This window comes from Antechinus flavipes, chromosome 1 (assembly GCF_016432865.1).
Source record: "Antechinus flavipes isolate AdamAnt ecotype Samford, QLD, Australia chromosome 1, AdamAnt_v2, whole genome shotgun sequence".
NCBI lineage: Eukaryota > Metazoa > Chordata > Mammalia > Dasyuromorphia > Dasyuridae > Antechinus > Antechinus flavipes.
Genome location: NC_067398.1, coordinates 92394916 through 92412922, shown reverse-complemented (window position 1 = coordinate 92412922; position 18007 = coordinate 92394916). Strand labels below are relative to the sequence as shown.

General features: G+C 34.7%; 1 protein-coding gene across 2 annotated transcripts in view; it reads left to right on the top strand.

Annotated features, from left to right (window-relative positions):
* Positions 1 to 18007, top strand: part of ZNF462 (zinc finger protein 462) — a 154667-nt gene that overhangs the window by 92368 nt on the left and 44292 nt on the right. The window lies entirely within an intron of this gene.

Sequence of the window (18007 nt, the reverse complement as noted above, 5' to 3'; positions counted from 1 at the left end):
CACCTTTTTGGTTCAAGATATGCAGAAGAATTCCAGGAATTCTAACAAGAGAGATTCTGAGAAATTGAAGAAGTAGAAAAATAAATTTTAGGGAAGAATGTTTCACTTGGCCAATCACTACCTTAGGGATAATTTAAGATCTTAAGATATTTGAAGGATATTGAACTATTGAAAAGACTGTCCAGTGATTTGATATGGTAAAAAAAAAAAAAAAAAAAAAAATTGGAAATGGGATGTATAAGAAATTGCAGGAAAACTCCTTGAGTCACAAAAAAAAGCATAGGAAACAATGGAAGATAAGTCCTTATTGCTTAAGACGTGGTTAGATTGGCCTCTAGACTGAAATTCGATGTTCTCTACAATTGACTGCTCCATAAATATTGTTCTCTGGAAGCCTAGGCTATGGAATAGAACTTTTTGGCTTTCTAGTTTCTATCTGACTTGCCTAGTATAATGGTAGCTAGAGGAAGGGGAAAATGTAGATTGTTATAGGTGCAGAAATTAGAAAAAAATACTTATTGTGGTTTTAAGAAAAATTGCAAATGATTCACACTCTAATGGAACCAATTTGACAGCATTAGCAAATTATTAAATAATCCAAACAATATCAAAATAATCTTTATTCATAAGAACTGTAGGGAGGTAGTTATAAGAGCAGTATTAGAAGTAAATGGAAAGTCTATTAGAGAGGAATAGTTAACTCCTGTAGCTGAAAGTAGCTTTTATTTGTTGTGATTGAGAAGCCAACAGAGGAGTTATGACGGGTTTTTTTTTTCTTAGCACAATCCTGTCGTACAGTTTAGCTTGTTGCTTGATTTTCCTACCTTGAAGCATTTCCGTTTAACAAAGAATGCTTCATTAGTGTTGTCATTATTTATAATTTGTTGAGTACTGACAGCATATTCAGTGTTGTTCAGAATGCAGGCGGAAACAAGGCCTTGCCCTGGAGGCTTATAATCTTAGGGCTCAAGTGGAAACCTGTTAAGAGGAACACCTGAAGGTATGCAAAAATTAAAAAAAAAATTCTCTTTTCATCAGACTGCAACTATTCACCAGGGTCATTTAGTGCATACAACTGAAAGCAAAACTTTTATTTGTCCTGAATGATAGGAGCATCACTATTTACAAAGTTATTATTAAGTGGTTTCATCTGTAATGAAAACTGGGTGCTATGGAGCCATTTGAAAAAAGCTGAGGATGATGATGTTCTCTCCAGTTGACCTATGAAAGAAAGAAAAATCTTATATTACAAATTTCTTTCAATGTCATTCTTACTTTTTTTTCTCCTTGGTGTAAGACACAGATGTAGATAGTAAGGAACTAGTTCAGCTAAATATTTTTTTCAATAACTAATTTGGGGCCAATTTCATTAGCTGACTCAGTTTCTTTGCCTCCACAAAGGAATAATAATAATCGTGGCTTATATTTATGTGATGATTTAAGACTCGCAAAGTGCCTCTTTGTTTTGTTTTGTTTTTGTGTGTGTGTGTGTGTGTGTGTGTGTGTGTGTGTGTGTGTGTTTAACATATATTGTCTTATTTGTTATGCAAGAAATCTTAGGTAAAAGCTGTGGGGAAAAAAATTCTAGGTCACAGAGTCTAAATGTTCATTTTGGTTCACCCATTTCTACTGACCAGAACAGTGGGTTGGAGGCCTAACCCCACAAATTTTCCTTTGGAGTGCAATGAAATTACTCACAGCCCAGATTGACTTAGACTTTAGAGTTTCTAACAGAAACTGTGATAATGAGGACATTATTGTTTGTTTGTATCTCTAACAGGACCTGGGTAATATTCAATGTGACAAAGACCTGCCTTTCTATTGCTAGCCACAAGTAGTTTATTGGAAGAGAGACAGAACTGATTTTAAAAAGAGAACAAAGAAATGTACATGAAAAGTGCTATTATGCTCACTGTGAAGGAACATTAAGTAGGGCCCACACAACGTTCAGCCAGTTGAACGTTGAAGTTTTTAAGTATATAAATAACTTAAATTGAGGAACTAGAAATAATCTGGTTTAATTTTCTAATGATAGAAAATGGGATCAGAAGATGAGGATGAGCAAAGAAACAGCATCAAATTAACTTGGATCCATTTCATGAATGGATAGCTAGATAGAATTGTAATTAAATGTCAATAAATGAAATCCTATAGATCCATAACAAAGATTGGATGATGGTGCCTAAAGATGAAGGAATGCAATGAAATTGCAGCAAGATCATTTTGCCAGAGATCTTAGAAGGATGAGAAATTCATCCAGAATAGACCAAGATGGAAAGAAAAATTGGTTTTTCAAGGAGAGAAAACTGTTTTTCTTAAATGCTAGCCTGCAATGTATGCTATTGTTGGTATTTGCAATACTCAGAAAAATTTGCCAGAATATGGAAATGTTATGGGGTTATTAGACACTATTGATGAGGGTTCCAATATTACAGATCTTAAGGATACTAGAATATAAGAACTGGTCGTCTATACCAGGCCGTCATTGCTATAAGTACATATTCTGGCTGTCTGGTAGTTATGGAGTCAGCTAAATGAATTAGACTAGTAAGCTCTTTCTATCTGTGCTGATAGATTAGAAAACTGATCTGATCTCTCTCCCTATGGCAGAGAAAACATGGCCTTAAAAATGTACCTCCCTACCAAGTAATTGATTGTTCCTTCCAAGTTAAAGGGAAATGTTCTCGCCAGGCCAATGGGAAAGGAGTGAAGGATGCATTCCGGGAAAGAGAGAGTTCACTGATATTGCCTGTGCAGTACACCTTTTCTTTGGGTCAAATGGCGGCTTTGGAGTGCAGGACTATCAATCTAGCACATCTAACCCATAATAAATTTATTTCTCTATTTACCAATTGTTGGGGGAAAAGTAACTGCTGTGCAGTAGTGGTTCCGAGTGTAGGATAATGGGAAATGGTGTGTAATTGCTATTCTAAACAATGCATTACAGGGAAACAATAAGATTGTCAACAAAGGAAAGTACTTTGCTATGTTCTGTTTGCTGGTATTCCTCTCCTTGACACATAAAATGGGAAACTGTTTTGCATCAAGTTTTTTCATGTTTTTGCCTTCCTGTATTGGGAAAAACAAAACACACATACACAAAAATAACACAAAGAAACTGGGACATCCATGGCATAACTACCAGATTCTTTTAAGTCTGAGTTTTACACAATGTTTATGGCAGTAGGGATTATCATTTTAAAAATTAGTTACTTATTTGATAGCAATTCAAGTCAGTTTGGAAAATCCATGTTTACTCTTTATCCCAAATTCTCAGAATAAAGAACTAAGTCATTAATTTTAATAGATTCTGCTTTGTTATACTATATAGAATTGTCTACAGTAGGAAATGTTTTCTGTGAGTCATCTTGGTTGGTATAAATTTTAAAAAATCAAATGTAGTATAAAATGTAAGTGTAAAATGAATATGGTGAGTTGGGGATAGCATCTTTGGCTTATTCATGGTAGTAGCAGAAAGAAATAAAAGTTTGTGTCCATGAGCCTCCCACCCACCACCCTCTCACTCTCCCTGTGCTTTGCCTTGAATGCTTCTTCAGGGAAATAGATACCTCTCTGTCCCAATTTTCCCAGTTTTATAATAGAGATCTTAATATATCTAGCTCACCTACCCAAGAGAGATCTTTGATGTTATAGCCTGTTTGCATGGAAATTGAAATCTGTTAATGAAAGTTCTTCTTTCATGGTCTCCCCACTAGAGTTTCTACCTTTTGCCCAGTTGCTAAGAAAACTCTTATAACATTCATTAAATAACAGCTTCTCTGGTCAAAAACCTGCAATGATCTCTTATGTGAAATCCCAAATTCTTTGTCTGGAATTCACTGAAAATCCTCCATTCTTTAACAAACATTTTATTAAGCACTAACTGTATGCATGACACTGTGCTGGGTATTGGGGATACCTTGATGAAAAAGAACAATCGCCATCCTTAGCAATATTATAACTTATAAATAGGAAGATGTATTATGTACACAAAATGAATATATAACAAAATAGAATGGGATTACTGCAAAGGAGGAGTCCCTCAAAGGTTTAGGAAAAATTCAGAGAAAGAGGGATTCCTTGTCAGCTGTAGAAGCTAATGACCTACTCTGTGATATTCTATTCCTTTGGATAAGCAGCAAAGCCTTTATCTTTTTTCTCTACTAGTCCATGACCTTTCCTTTCTTCAAAACAGTCCAAAGATAACCTCTTCCAGGATCCCTTCTAGTCAGTCAATCCGCAAGCATTTATTAAGCACTTATTGTATGTCAGAAACTAACAATCTCCTATATAATCTCTTTACACTCCCTCTGTACCATAGAAAATACCACCTATTGACATGTTAAGTTTTAAAATATTCTTTATGTACAAACAAAGGTATTATTGTCTCTCCAGCTGGACTGCTTCAAGAGGGCAGGAACCTTCTTTTCTGTGTTTTGCCTATGCCTAGGAGCCTTGCTATATTAATAGATATTAGCTGACTCAATGACAGGATGACAAAAATTTTATTGGAGTCAATTGGAGTCAATCATTTGTTCATTTTAATTCAATTAACATTGTGTCACGGAGTGCCAGGTATTTTGCTTAACAGTCTCACTGACAGATTAACAAATTATTGAGAAAATGGGAGCTTCATTTCTCTTCTATCTATGCAAGAGATTGAAAAACATCCCTAAGACTTAGGGATTACTAGGAGAAACTGTTTCTGAAACAACCTTCCTCAAGAGTAAAAACTGGTTCCTTATTTTAAATAGTATCTGAACATGGAGTTTATTTCCTAAATTAACGATGCATTTTTTTAAATGATGAGGAGTTGAAAGTCTGGAATAGATGAAAACTTTTCATCCTCTAGAACAGGACTTCTTAAACATTTTCCACTCCTTTTCACCCTAAAAAGTTATCCTGGATATATAAATATACAAATCAAACATTTACTGATAATAAATCATTAAAAAAAATTTATTTTAAAGTAATTTTAATGTGTGTATATATATATGTGCATATATATAGAAATTTTACCATTTATTAAAGACAAAAGCAGATTTGCACTAATGAGATGGAGGTGCTTGTTTATTTTTACATAAAGAATTAAATATTGGCAGAATAGTTGATACTGCAGGATTTGAGCATTCAGGAACCTTCTACCATTGTCAAGTTTTTCACGACCCCCCATATTTAGTTATGCAATTCCTTTGGGGTTGTGATCCACTAGAAAACCTGGTATATAATGGATTCTTTAGGGGTTAGACAGAATCTGAAGTTATTTCTGCATTCATACAGTGCTACTACTTAGATTATATTAACAATGCATTTGAATTTACATGAACAAATTTCTATGGGTGGGGAAAAAATCATGTGCTCTTTGTTTTGGTCATTGGTATATACAGTATTTGTTTGTGGTTAAATCCAAATACAGGAAACCATAGAGAAAAACCACATATAACAAAATCCTGGGATTCAAGTTCTCAGATCTGCTTGAAGGATATAGGCACTAGATGCTTTACATGTAGTAAAAATTTGCTTATAGTCAATGAAAAAGAAAGAAAGGAATAAATATATATATGTGTGTATGTATATGTATATAACTTGCTTATAGTCAATGAAAAAGAAAGAAATGAATCAGTGTGTGTATATATATATAAAGATAAATATAGATATATGTGTGTATATATATATATATATTATATAGCACTTAACATGTGCTAGGTACTGTGTGCTAAACTCTTTACAGAGATTATTTCATTTGGTCTTAAGGTTCTAAGTCTAGGAATATGTTTTTAGAAGTGGTTCTCCATGCTTTAAATGGCAGGGAAATCTCTCACTGTTGTTCTTAATCCAATTTTTAGTAGAGTCCCTTATAACACACTCCCCTGTGTTAAATGTATGTGAGAGATGTTGGAGTGACAGTTTGGTGTGGTGGAGAAAGGGCTGGTTTATATTCAGCCTTTGGCACATACTATGGTGTCACCTTGTACTGGAGGTAGCCACCTGAAGCTAGAAATTAACAGAGAAGATGCTGACCTGCATTGCTGGAGAGAGATTCCTTACCTGGGAGGACCTTACCCCAGTTAAATCACAGATCCAGGCCCTAGCCCAGTCTCAATTCTAGGAAATATGATTAAAAATCTTTAAAATTATATCATGACTTTTCCCCCAAAACCTACCAGTCTCTTACCATATAAATGATTGTGAGCAGCTTTAAACAAAAATTATCATGGAGGTATAAAGTTAGATCTAGTCTTTTTTTTCTTAAAGAAAAACTTTCATGAAGAGTTGTGTTGAGTCTAACTCTTAAGTGTCAATTCATTTAACCTTGAGTTCAGCAAAACTTGACACTTAAAAATTAAGACCCAAGATGCCTGCCTTTCTGAGAGATGCTTCTCAGACCTGTAAATAGGTCACTCATAAAATTCAACCTTTAAGAGGATCCAATTAGTTGCTAGGCCATCAGCCCTTCACAGGGCTTCTAGTTGTAATCAGACGTCTCCAGAACAGAAAGAAAGATAATTTCTTTAGAAATAATAATGAAATAGAGAGGCTTGAGTGAATTATTGTGAACCACAAAGAGCCACAACATTTACAAGACAAGGTATAATATTGGTGTCCAATTTATAATTTCTGATATTTACTGCTAATCTCAAGATTTTCTTGATTAGATCTGATTAGAGGAAAAAAATCTGTCTTCCTAACATGAGACCTTCTAGGCTAAAACTGTACTCTAGCATTAACTTTAATGACCAAAACTAAAATAGCACTTTGTTTGTAAAGGTTGCAGTTTCTTAACCTTAGTAGTGTATTATGGCACTGATAGAAAGTAGAAGTATTTTTTATGCACCAGGAGACTTGAGGAGAAGAAAGGATAAATGTTTAGCTCTTGACCCCAGTAATTTCTCCTCTCCAAAAAATGTCACTATTAGGGTATGGCCATGCATAATGGCCATTCGATAAAGTTCTCCCTCCTCCCCTGCCCAGAATCCACCTGCCTAGGATTTCTTTCATTTTGAAGAATTAGCCACAGATAATAGACCAAATGCTAAAGCATTTAGAATGCACTTGATCCATGCCCTGGGAACTCAGTAACTAACCCATCTCCCTCATTCTATTGCCAAGCAAAACATTTGCTCATCACAATTGTAAGTATGCATTACCAACACATTCAGAGAGAGTTATAGCCCAAACGAAAGATTGATTTAATGTTTCACATTCAACATTTTCAGGCTTTAATGTACATTTTGAAAGTTTCCAGAATAACCTAATCACATGAACTGTCTGAAGCTTTTAAGAAGGTTTAGTAAGGAAATGAGCAGGTCATGAGCCTTTGGCCAAATCAGCAAATGCCCTCATTTCTGACTCTCCCTTCACCTACTTGATGTTGAAAATTTACCAAATCTCAGACTATATTACAAAGTAGGAATCGTCAAAACAATCTGGTGTAGGTAGGTCAGTGGAATAGATTAGATACACAATTCACAATAATAAATAATCATACTGGTCTAGCTTGGATAAACTCCAGGATCCAAACTTTTGGGTCAAAAACTCACCATTTGACAAAAAATTGTTAGGAAAATTATAAAACAGTTTTTTCAAAAACTAGGTATATACCAACATCTCATACCATATGCCAAGATAAGATCAAAATGGGTAAATGATTTAGACTTAAAGGTGATATAAGCAAATTAGGGAAGTATAGAAAATTATGCCTCTCAGCTCTATGGATAAGGAAAGAATTTATGAACAAATAAAAGATAAAGAACATTGTGGAATATAAAATAGACAATTTGATCACATTGTTAAAAATGTTTTATAGAAACAAAATCAAGATAACCAAGATTAGAAGAAAAGCAGAAATTGGAAGGAATTTTTTATAAGTTTCTCTGATAAAGCAGAATTATCTTTCTATATTTTTCCTATATATTATTCAATATAGAGAGAACTGATTAAAATTTATGAGAATGCAAGTCATTTTTCAATTGATAAGTGATCAAAGGATAGAAATGATAGTTTTCAGAAGAAATCAAAGCTATCTATAATCATATAAAAATGCTCTATATCACTATTGATTAGAGAAATGTGAATTAAAATACTTCTGAAGTACCATCTCATGCATATTAAATTGTCTAATATGACAGAAAAGGAAAATGACAAATGTTAGAAGAGATGTGGTCAAATTGGGACAATAATGCACTTTTGGTGATCTAACGATTCTGGAGCGCAATCTAGAACTATGTCCAAAGGAGAATAAAAAAACTGTATGCCTTTTGACCCACCAATACCATTATTAAGTGTTTTTTTTTTCCCCAAAGAGATCAAAGAAAAAGAAAAAAGATCTTTATAAATATACACACACATATACACATGCACACAAAAGCTCTTTTTGTGGTGGCAAAGAATTGAAATTGAGGGGATGTCCATCAACTAGGGAATGGTTGAATAAGTCATGATATATGATTATAATGAAATATTATTGTGCTATAAGAAATGACAAGCAGAATGCTTTGAGAAAAAAACCTGGCCAGACTTAAATGATTTAAGGTGAAGTGAGCAGAACTAGGAAAATATCGTACACAGTAATGGCAATATTGTTCAGTGACTTAATGAATGACTTAGTATTCCAAAGGACTTATGAAAAATGTTACATTCCATCAGAGAAAGAATGGGTGGGGTCTGAATGCAGATCAAAGTGTACTTTTTTTTTAAACTTTGTGACTTTTTTTTGTCTTTTCTTTTGCAACATGGATAAAATGGAAATATGTTTTGCATGAGTTCACATGTATATGCTATATCAAATTACCTGCCTTATCTAGGAGGAGAGAGGGGAGAGAGAGAGAGAGAATTTGGAACTCAAAAAAATTTGTTTAATGAATGTTAATTTTTTTACATGTAATTAAGTAAAATTTAAAATAAAGGGAAATACACAAACACACTCACATACATAGACACACAGACTACAGAGAAGAAGGTATATATGGGAGTGAAGGGAAAGAAAATCCTGAAAAGTATTCTAAGGATTTTATTGTGACAATGATGATGTGTTGTCTGAAGGCAAGAATCTTAAGTAGTTTTAAGCATAACAATGGACAGAATCTAAACTCTTATTAGACTGGTTGATTTTAAGTATGCAGTGTTTACTGTAAATTATATTTTGAAAGTTTTATTGATGTTTTTTACACCAGAAGCATAGGCAGATTATTCTAAAAATGAACAATTTTGAGGACTTTTATAAACTGATGAATAAAACAAGTGGAACCAAAAAAATGAATAATTTATACTGCAATAACACTATTTTAAAAATAAAACAATCTAGCCCTCCTTGATCACCTGACTTTTCTCCCCAGGTGTTGAAAAAACAAGATATTTTAACAGATATTTTAAAAGGTCACTTTCTTCAAAATGGCTAAAGATTCTGAGTAGTTCACACCATACAGTTTATCTATTAAGGGATTGTCTAGGCAGGGATTATAGATAGGTAAGATAACAGAAATAAATTTGAGAAAAATGAGAGACATAGTAATACCTGAGAATGGATGGTATGGCCAATATAAATACATACATATGATAACATAATTGATATCTTAAACATTATCCATGGTCCTTCAAGCAGAAAACCAAAATATGAGCAGAAGAGTTTCAGGAATAAGATCCATCTACAAGGCAGCTTTTAATCTTTTCAAACAAGATGCTTGGGCTTATTCTGTGAGACTCAATTCTTTTATGGTTTTTGTTCAATTCTGTTCCCTTGTTAAACTTACAGGGCTTTCACCAAGACATCCCATACCCTTTATGCCGCTTTAAGGAGATGAGATACCTTAGAAAGAAATTGTTAGGCAGCGATCTGTGTACAAGAACAATAGAGGGCTGCATTTTTATGGACCAGCAAAGAAGAAAAGGATTTTGCCTAGTTAGTCGTCTAGGAAATACTCTGGGACGCACAGTCCTAAAATGTTTCCTATAATCATCCCTCCCTAAGTCATCTTTTATCATTTAGTATTGTATCATACTTAATTAGAATTATCCTGATAGCCACATAAATAGAGACTGGAGGTTTCTGAAGGCACACTTGAAACTTATTTATTTATACTTCCCACAACTCCTATTCCCTTAAACAACTACAGTTAGTGTTTTTGGAAGTCATCCAAATGATTTATGCAAGGGTTCCTTGCTGTCCTCATGCTTAGTTCAAAGTCCAGCATCAGAAAAGGTGATTCCACTAACTAAGCCCTCAAGGTTATACAGAATATTGCTTCTTCACTGAAGGCCTAGAAATTTTCTTTTAAAATAAATAAACAAACAAAAACTCCTCATCTGTTTATTTGATAGTTGAGGAGCTTGATTACTTCAGTTAAATATATTTGTAGCAGAAAGAGCTTCATTTGAAATAAGTGGACCTGCTTTGCTGTACCACCTGTGTGATCTTGGATAACTCACCTGCTTACTCTAGACTTCAGGTCTCTGAAAAGGGAAGAAGTCACAGTGCTTAGTCCTTCGGGGCTCTTCCAGCTTTAAATGCTGCTATCATCCTATAATCCATATATTGAGGACTTCCTGTGTACAAGATATAAAAGAAAAAAGTACAGTCCATTCTCTGAAGTAATCTACAATCTTGTTAGGAGACAGGACTCTCACACATAAAGTAACAGGGACCAAAACAGATAATAGATAACAAAGGGCTCAGTTGTGTAGTTATATGTGCTTTGTACTGGAGGGACCCAGAGGAGAGAGGATGTGCTGAATATGGGATTTGGATGGACAGAAGAGACAGAATTCTAGGTGAGAAGGCAAGAAGAGGAGAATGAACTTGATATGTGTCTGATAAATGGATCATAAATTCTTACATATGAAGAGCTAAAAAGGAATCCTAGAAATCAGAGTGCTTTGTAGTAATATTGGAGGGAAAGTTGGCACTGGATGGAACAGTGGTAGAATGCTGGACCTAGAATCAGGAAGACCTAGATTCATGTGACAGTTTTTTAGTTGTGTGACTCTGGGTAAGTCACTTAACCCTGCCTGCCTCAGTTTCCTCATCTGTAAAATGGCAAATCATTCTAGTATCTTTGCCAAAAAAAAAAAAAATCCAAATAGGGTCACAAAGAATCAAAAATGACTGAACAATAATGACAAAGTTGGAATAATAGATCAATTCAGATGTCTGAAGACTCAGGTTCCTGACAAAGAAGCTAAGTTTGAATACTTTTTGATATGTTAGGAAATTGGTGGAAGGGGTAAGGTTAATTAAAATTACTTTTCCTGAGTTTAAATTGCAGGATGGATTAGTTTTAGTTGCATTGTTAGTTAAGTGACTTAAGAAACTGAAAATAGGTGCCCTTTAATAAAGAAATAATAGGTACCATCTAACAGCATGTTCTTGTGGATTATTGCTATCTCAACTTCTAACATTTTCTGGTATCTTCTAGCATCCATCATCTCAACAATTCACATAAAATAGTTTTGAATAGGGGTCTATATCTCCAAAAAATTGTTCCTGAAATGATGATCCTAAAATAAAACCTAAGTTGGCCATATGTTTGTATCTCACAAAAAAAAAAAATTGAACTGTCCATGGTTTGATAGTCATAAATAAATCATTTTATTTTCATTTAAAATTCAAACTCCTTGAAAGATGTTTGGAAAATTTAACTAGTATGCAAATAGCAAACTGGGAAGTATAACTAATACAGTAGGTGCAGAATCAAAATTTTAAAAGATTTTAATAGGCTGAAGAAGGAGCAGACACTAAACGGGATAAAACTTCACTACATAGATGTAAAATCTCACACATGAGTTCAAAAAATCAACTACACAAACATCAGATCTTAGATTTAGAGCTGAAAGGAATCAAAAAGATTATCTAATAAAATTTCTTTGTTTTTATAGGTAAGCAAACTAAAGATCAGAAAAGTTAAACGACTTCAGATCATAGAAGTAGTAAAGTAACCTAGATGTGTACCCAGTTTCTCTGAATCCAAGTCTAGTTGACTTTTCCCTGGTTACTGCAGACCTATTAAGTGAAAAGAATCTGGGACTTTTAGAAGTAAAAAAGCTCATCAGGGCCAATGCTATGGCATGGTAGCCACAAAAGCTAATGCAATTTTGGGATGAGCTAATAGAAATACCTTATCCAGGGCTATGGAGGTGAAAGGTCCATTGTACTGTGCTTGCATTAGGTAATATCCAGAGTACTATTTAGTTTTGAGTACCACATTACATTTAATTTAGTAATTATTTATTAAGCTCTTACTGTGTTCAAATTACTATGCTTTTCCCTGGATATGAAAAACAAACACACACAAAAAGAGTTCCTGGCACAAAGGAATTTATTTTCTGCTGGGAGTGGAATTATAACATATGTGCAATTAGTATAATATAGGTTATTTTGAGGAAGGAGAAATCATTAAAGACTAGGTAGATCAGGATGAGTTACAGAGGACTTTACACCTGAGATGAGCCTTAAAGATAACAAGGATTCTGAGACAGAGATTTCATTCAGTAATTTTTCAGTTATGTCTGATTTTTTGTGACCTCATTGAAGATCTATCCAGTTTGCCACTTACCTGAATTTCAGGTATGGAATATGCTATGTACCAATGTGTAAAGTCAGGAGATTGGAGACAGCTAGTCGTAGCCCAGTTGGGTTGGGTTTTAAGGGAGACAAACTAGAATTTGTCTAGGAGAAGGTGACCAGATTAGTCCTAGAGGTCACAGAATTTGACAGAGGTTTCAAACCTCCCTAAAACCAGCGGGCCACTAAACCATACATAAAGGATCCCTGTAGAGGCTTGTTGACTTAGAAAGCAACATAGCTAACATTATCTATGTTTTATTGTATTTGGTGGTTGTTGTGTTTCTCAATTACATTTTAATCTGATTTGGGACCCAGGAAATAGTTTTGTGGCACTGTGTTTGACGTTTTTAGTTTGAGCAATGGAAGGGACCTCAGAAAATCATTCAGAACTTTTTGCATGTTAACAGAGACCAAATTTCTATCTTCAAAAAGTTGAGTGTTATCATTTGGCAAAAGGATTAAACTTGTTTAGTACAGCCCCAGAGGAAACACAACTAGGTCTGATGGGTAGAAGTTTCAGCAGGGAGAGGAGAGCAATTTTTATTTCTAACAATTCAAACTTCCTTAAACTGTCATTAGCTGCCTTGGGAGGTTGTGAATTCTCTATCATTGAAAGTGTTGTAATCAGCAGTAGACAGAATCATCAGGGATATTGTAGGAGAGATTTTTGCATTCAGTGGAATGTTAAATTACTAGGCATCTGTGGTTCCTCCTAAGTTTAAGGTTCTGTAATTCTTATATATGTCTTCTTATATTCTTATAAATTCTTATAAAATTCACAAAATTTCAATATATAGATACCTAATCCTTTTCCAAATGAGAAAACAAAGAATAATGTTACTTATAGTATTTGTTAGGCTAAAATCAATTTTTTAATGATGCTATCTGTAAAACTAATGAAAATAACTCTAGAACATAAGATAAGTCAGTGATAGAGAAGATTTTAAAATAGCTCTTGTGGTTGTGCTTAGACCACAGAGACTGCTGAGACAGCCAGCTCCTAAATAAGGATGAATGGTCTACACACACTATGTCTTTGCTCTGTGTCCAGAGGGGAACGTGAATTACTAAGAGGATCAGAGGGTCAGATAGTTGCATGGAGTTATGAGGCAGTTCTGCCCCAGGGATTTCTGGGAACTGGAGTTTCTCTAAGGCATTCCCTCTTATTATGAAGAATCCAATCTTTGGGGGGAGGGGAAACTTAGCCTATGTTTCCCCTCTACTTTACCCCTACTATACATTATTGCATATATTAAGGCCAAATTATCAAATATGTATGTATATAATATATGAATATACATACATATGGCTATATTGCTATTCCCCAGTCTGGAGCTGGTGAATACTGTCAGCAAGTAACTTTTAAAAAACTATTTCCTTAGCCAGAAATTGACTGCCTATCATCTGCCAACTTCTGTGTTGATTTGTAAAGTATTATAATACTAGCAAAATTCTTTGACACCTTTTGACATTTTGCCACTAACCAGAGGATGTTGTGGAAAACTTTTAAACTGGCAAGAAAAAGAAAAAAAGAAAATTAACCAATTAAAAACAAATCTTTTTTTTTTCTTAAAAGTTCAGAATCCAAGAAGACAAGTAAATTAAGTTCCTTAAACTTTTTCTCTCTGCCGACCTTTTGCCTGGGGTACTTCAGAGAGGTGCTTGGATCAGGAATCCCCTTTGGGGCAAGTGGTTTTCTATTTTTGTGCTGGACGGAGGCATCCCAAACACTGGCTTCTTCAGGATTTGTCACTCTGAAAGACTGGTGGATTTCCTTAGTAACTGTGAGAAGCCATCAACATGATGCCAGTGGGAAAGCCAGGAGGCTTAGTTAATGTGGAACATGTAAGCACAAACAGAGCCGTCTGTGTGTTGAATATCTGTGAACGTACGAATAGAAAAAATAAGGTCAATAGAAGGAATGTGGATGTACAATTTTTGTTAATCCTGGTGGGTGGGAAATTAGCTGAGAAGTCCATTCAGTGAAATTGGCAGGACTGTCATAAAGAACTGTGTCTCTACTTTCAGAATCATATAATGTTTTAAGGAGAAGCAAACCTTTCGTCCTGCAGATTCCATCATCTTAAGCTGTAATCAGTCAATGTACTTAAAAGCAGTGAATTTAAGCACTTCTTAAACTGCAGGAAAGGCTCTCTGCTCTGTGGAAATAGTTTGCTAGCAGCGTGAAGGGACAGAAAGACTAAAGTCACAGTCTAGGAGTAGAAAATATGGATGGACACGGAACAGGATGGGGCGTCACGGGCATGGGGTGAGAGTAGAATGAATAAGCCTTGCATTGCCAGGCTGCTCATGCAAATTGCTTAACAAGAGTAAATAACTCCACAATTCTCCACTCCTTCCCCAGAGTGAGAGCTAGTCTGGTATCTGGGTAATTCACCTGCTCTGGTATTAGGAAACCCCTGTTCTTCTGACAAATATTAGTTACATTACCTTGGGGAGGTTATTTAATTTTACAGTGCCCCCAGGTCACTCTCTAAGGCAGGGGTAGGGACCTTTTTTCTGCCAAGGGCCATTTGGATATTTAGAACATCATTCACAGACCATGCAAAATTATTGATTTGCAGAATCTAAGCAAGTGGAAGGTTGCTGTCCCTAGCTTTCAGCTCCTCCTAATCATCTGCAGTTGCCTTAGCAAATGATTTTGAGAAGGGAGCTTTCTTGCTAGAAAAATTTCCTGTGCACCTTGGATATTTAGTTCTGGGCAAAAACAAAAACATCAAATGGATATGGTATTTTGGTTGTTATTACAAACAATATAATAAGTAATACTTGATAGAGTGGTAGTCTTTAAGTAAAAAGGACTTGGGGTCAAGTTTTGCTAATATTATTAGCATTATTGCCATGGCTAAAATCACTTAACCTAACTATTCAGTATTCTAGGCAACCCTATGACTATAAACTACTAATTATTATTAGTAATAAATAATGCTAATAAAAAAAAGAAATTGTTCTTCTTTGGCGAAGGAGGTTTCTTACACCAGTAAAAGGACAGATATGCTCCTTGCAAACCATCACTCACACACTTGTGACTATAAACTGCGATTAAATTGTTCTTCCTTGGTGAAGGAAGTTTTTTACACCAGGGAAAGGATAGATAGGCTCCTAGCAGCCTTCTCACACGCATAAATACAATTAAACCAAATGTGTGATCTTAAAATAAAACACTAAAATTAAAACTATTTATAATTTGATCAGAAAATATCAATAACATAATTTTAGTCAAATATAATTTTTTGTTATTTAATCCCTTCCAAATGACTTGTATACTCATAAAAGCCTTGGTGCCTTTGTTTTTTTAATATAGTTGTAGTCAGCAGGTATGCTGTTGTTCTTAGTTTGCTGACCTTGCTTTGTATCACTTAATGTCTTTCTGTATCTCTCAGTATTCTTAATATTTGTCATTTTACTGCACAATGGCATTACATTATATTAAGTTATTTGGCCATTCTCCTTATCACAAGTCATGTCTCATTGGGCATATAGATTGTTTTGCATTTTATGTTATTATAAATACACATGATATCAAGTTTAAAGTACCTGCCAATGAATCAACCCTAGTTATCTGTACTTTTGTTGTTGTGTTGTTTTTTTCTTGTATCTGCTTCTGTATTATAGATGGAAGTACCTTCAAGCTTTGTAGTTCTGTGAGTTTAGAATTTTGCTTACTTGCAAAATATGAATTGCTGATTCAAGGTTTATTTTTTTTAAAGCTCGTGAGACTTGTAAAACATCAATTAACTTTTAAAAAATAATATTTTGATGAGTTCAGTGTAAGTGAGTCCCAAACACATGTACTTAATTTTCCTCAATAGACACATGGGCTTAAAAATTAAGAAGGAAGCAAATGGATCGGCAAGATATGGTTTATATTTTACTGAACCCCAGAAAATAGTCCAAAGCATGTTTTTCCAAACCTTGAACATCACTGTATTCTCTAAGCTATCCTTCATGAGCACTCTGCATTCTTTAGTTTATTGTCATTGCCTACATGCTGAGTAAGGCTGAGTACTACCATGTGGATGTCTATATGTATATAATCCATTGGTTTTCACAGTCTGAATCCCACTGCAGGGACCAAAAGGACATAAGCCATGTATGATGAGAAATTCTCAGGATATTCAACCTAAAGAGAAAGAAGACTTGTGTTTGAAATATGTAATTTGGGCACCTTAAATCCAACTGAGTAGAGAGAGTATTTGTTTTTCCTACTGTATAGGATGAAATACAGAATTTTTTTCCCACAGAATTACAAATCATTGTCAGTAGTATATTACTCTGAAGTTGTGTGTGTGTGTGTGTGTGTGTGTGTGTGTGTGTGTGTTTTGTTTGTTTGTTTTTGGGGGGAGGACATTGGTTTTATTTTTTTTAATAGTGTGGATGGATTTGCTCTGTGCAGTCAATATTATTACATCCAGTACAAATAATGTGTGTTAATGGTCAGGTCACTGGACTTCTCTAGATCTCAGTTTCCTTGTCATTATAAGGCATCAGATGATCAATTAGTTGATCTCTAAGGTCCTTTCCAGCTCTTTATCTTATGATTTTATTGGAACAGCTGGCCAATATTGGGAGGTGGTTTGTGACTACAGAACAGAGTACCTGGCCTCCATGGGAATTAATCCAGTAGCCGTGGCCTCTCTGACAACATGTATGACTATTATGACCTAATTAATCAAATGAGAAAAGCTGAGTTGGGAGCATTGATCAAGATTCTCCTTTTGTGAAAAAACTACTGTTTCTTCCCCAGGCTGAGAGTTTGACCCTGTTTCTGTAATGAGGTATCATCTCACATGTCCATCTGTAAATAGAATACATCCCCACAGCCAGAGATCACTAAATAAACTGAATTATCAAGGGGTCTCTCAAGGGAGAGGTGCTCCCAATGGAAAGTACACTGGATACAGAGGACCTTGATCTAAATCCTAGACCTGCTGCTCACTACTGCTGTTTATATAACTTTGGAAAAATCATTTAATTTCTTTGGGCCTTACATTTCTTGTCTGTAATGGGTTAAGTAGGTAGATATGAAATTTGGATTTTTAGATTGATGAAGCTTTTCTCAGTTCTAATAAGTTCTATGCTAATACAAGAAGGGAACTGTACTGGGAGGAACATTAAGTGGCAAGGGGAATACAGTTCTGGACTCAGAATCAAAAAGATTTAAGTTCAAATCATTGATTAACTGAGTGACCCTGTGCAGATTATGTCATGTCTCTTAGCTTTAGTTTCTTCACCTGTAAAATGTGAATAATAGCACCTCCTTCACAGGGATGTGGGAATCAAATGAGATATCTGTAAAGCAATTTATAAACTTTCGTATTCCATAAAATAATAATCTTTGTTATTATTATTAATTGTTGTTATTGTGAGGACCTGAGTTCAGATTCATAGCCTGGGTGACTCTGTACTAGTCACTTTAGTTTTTTG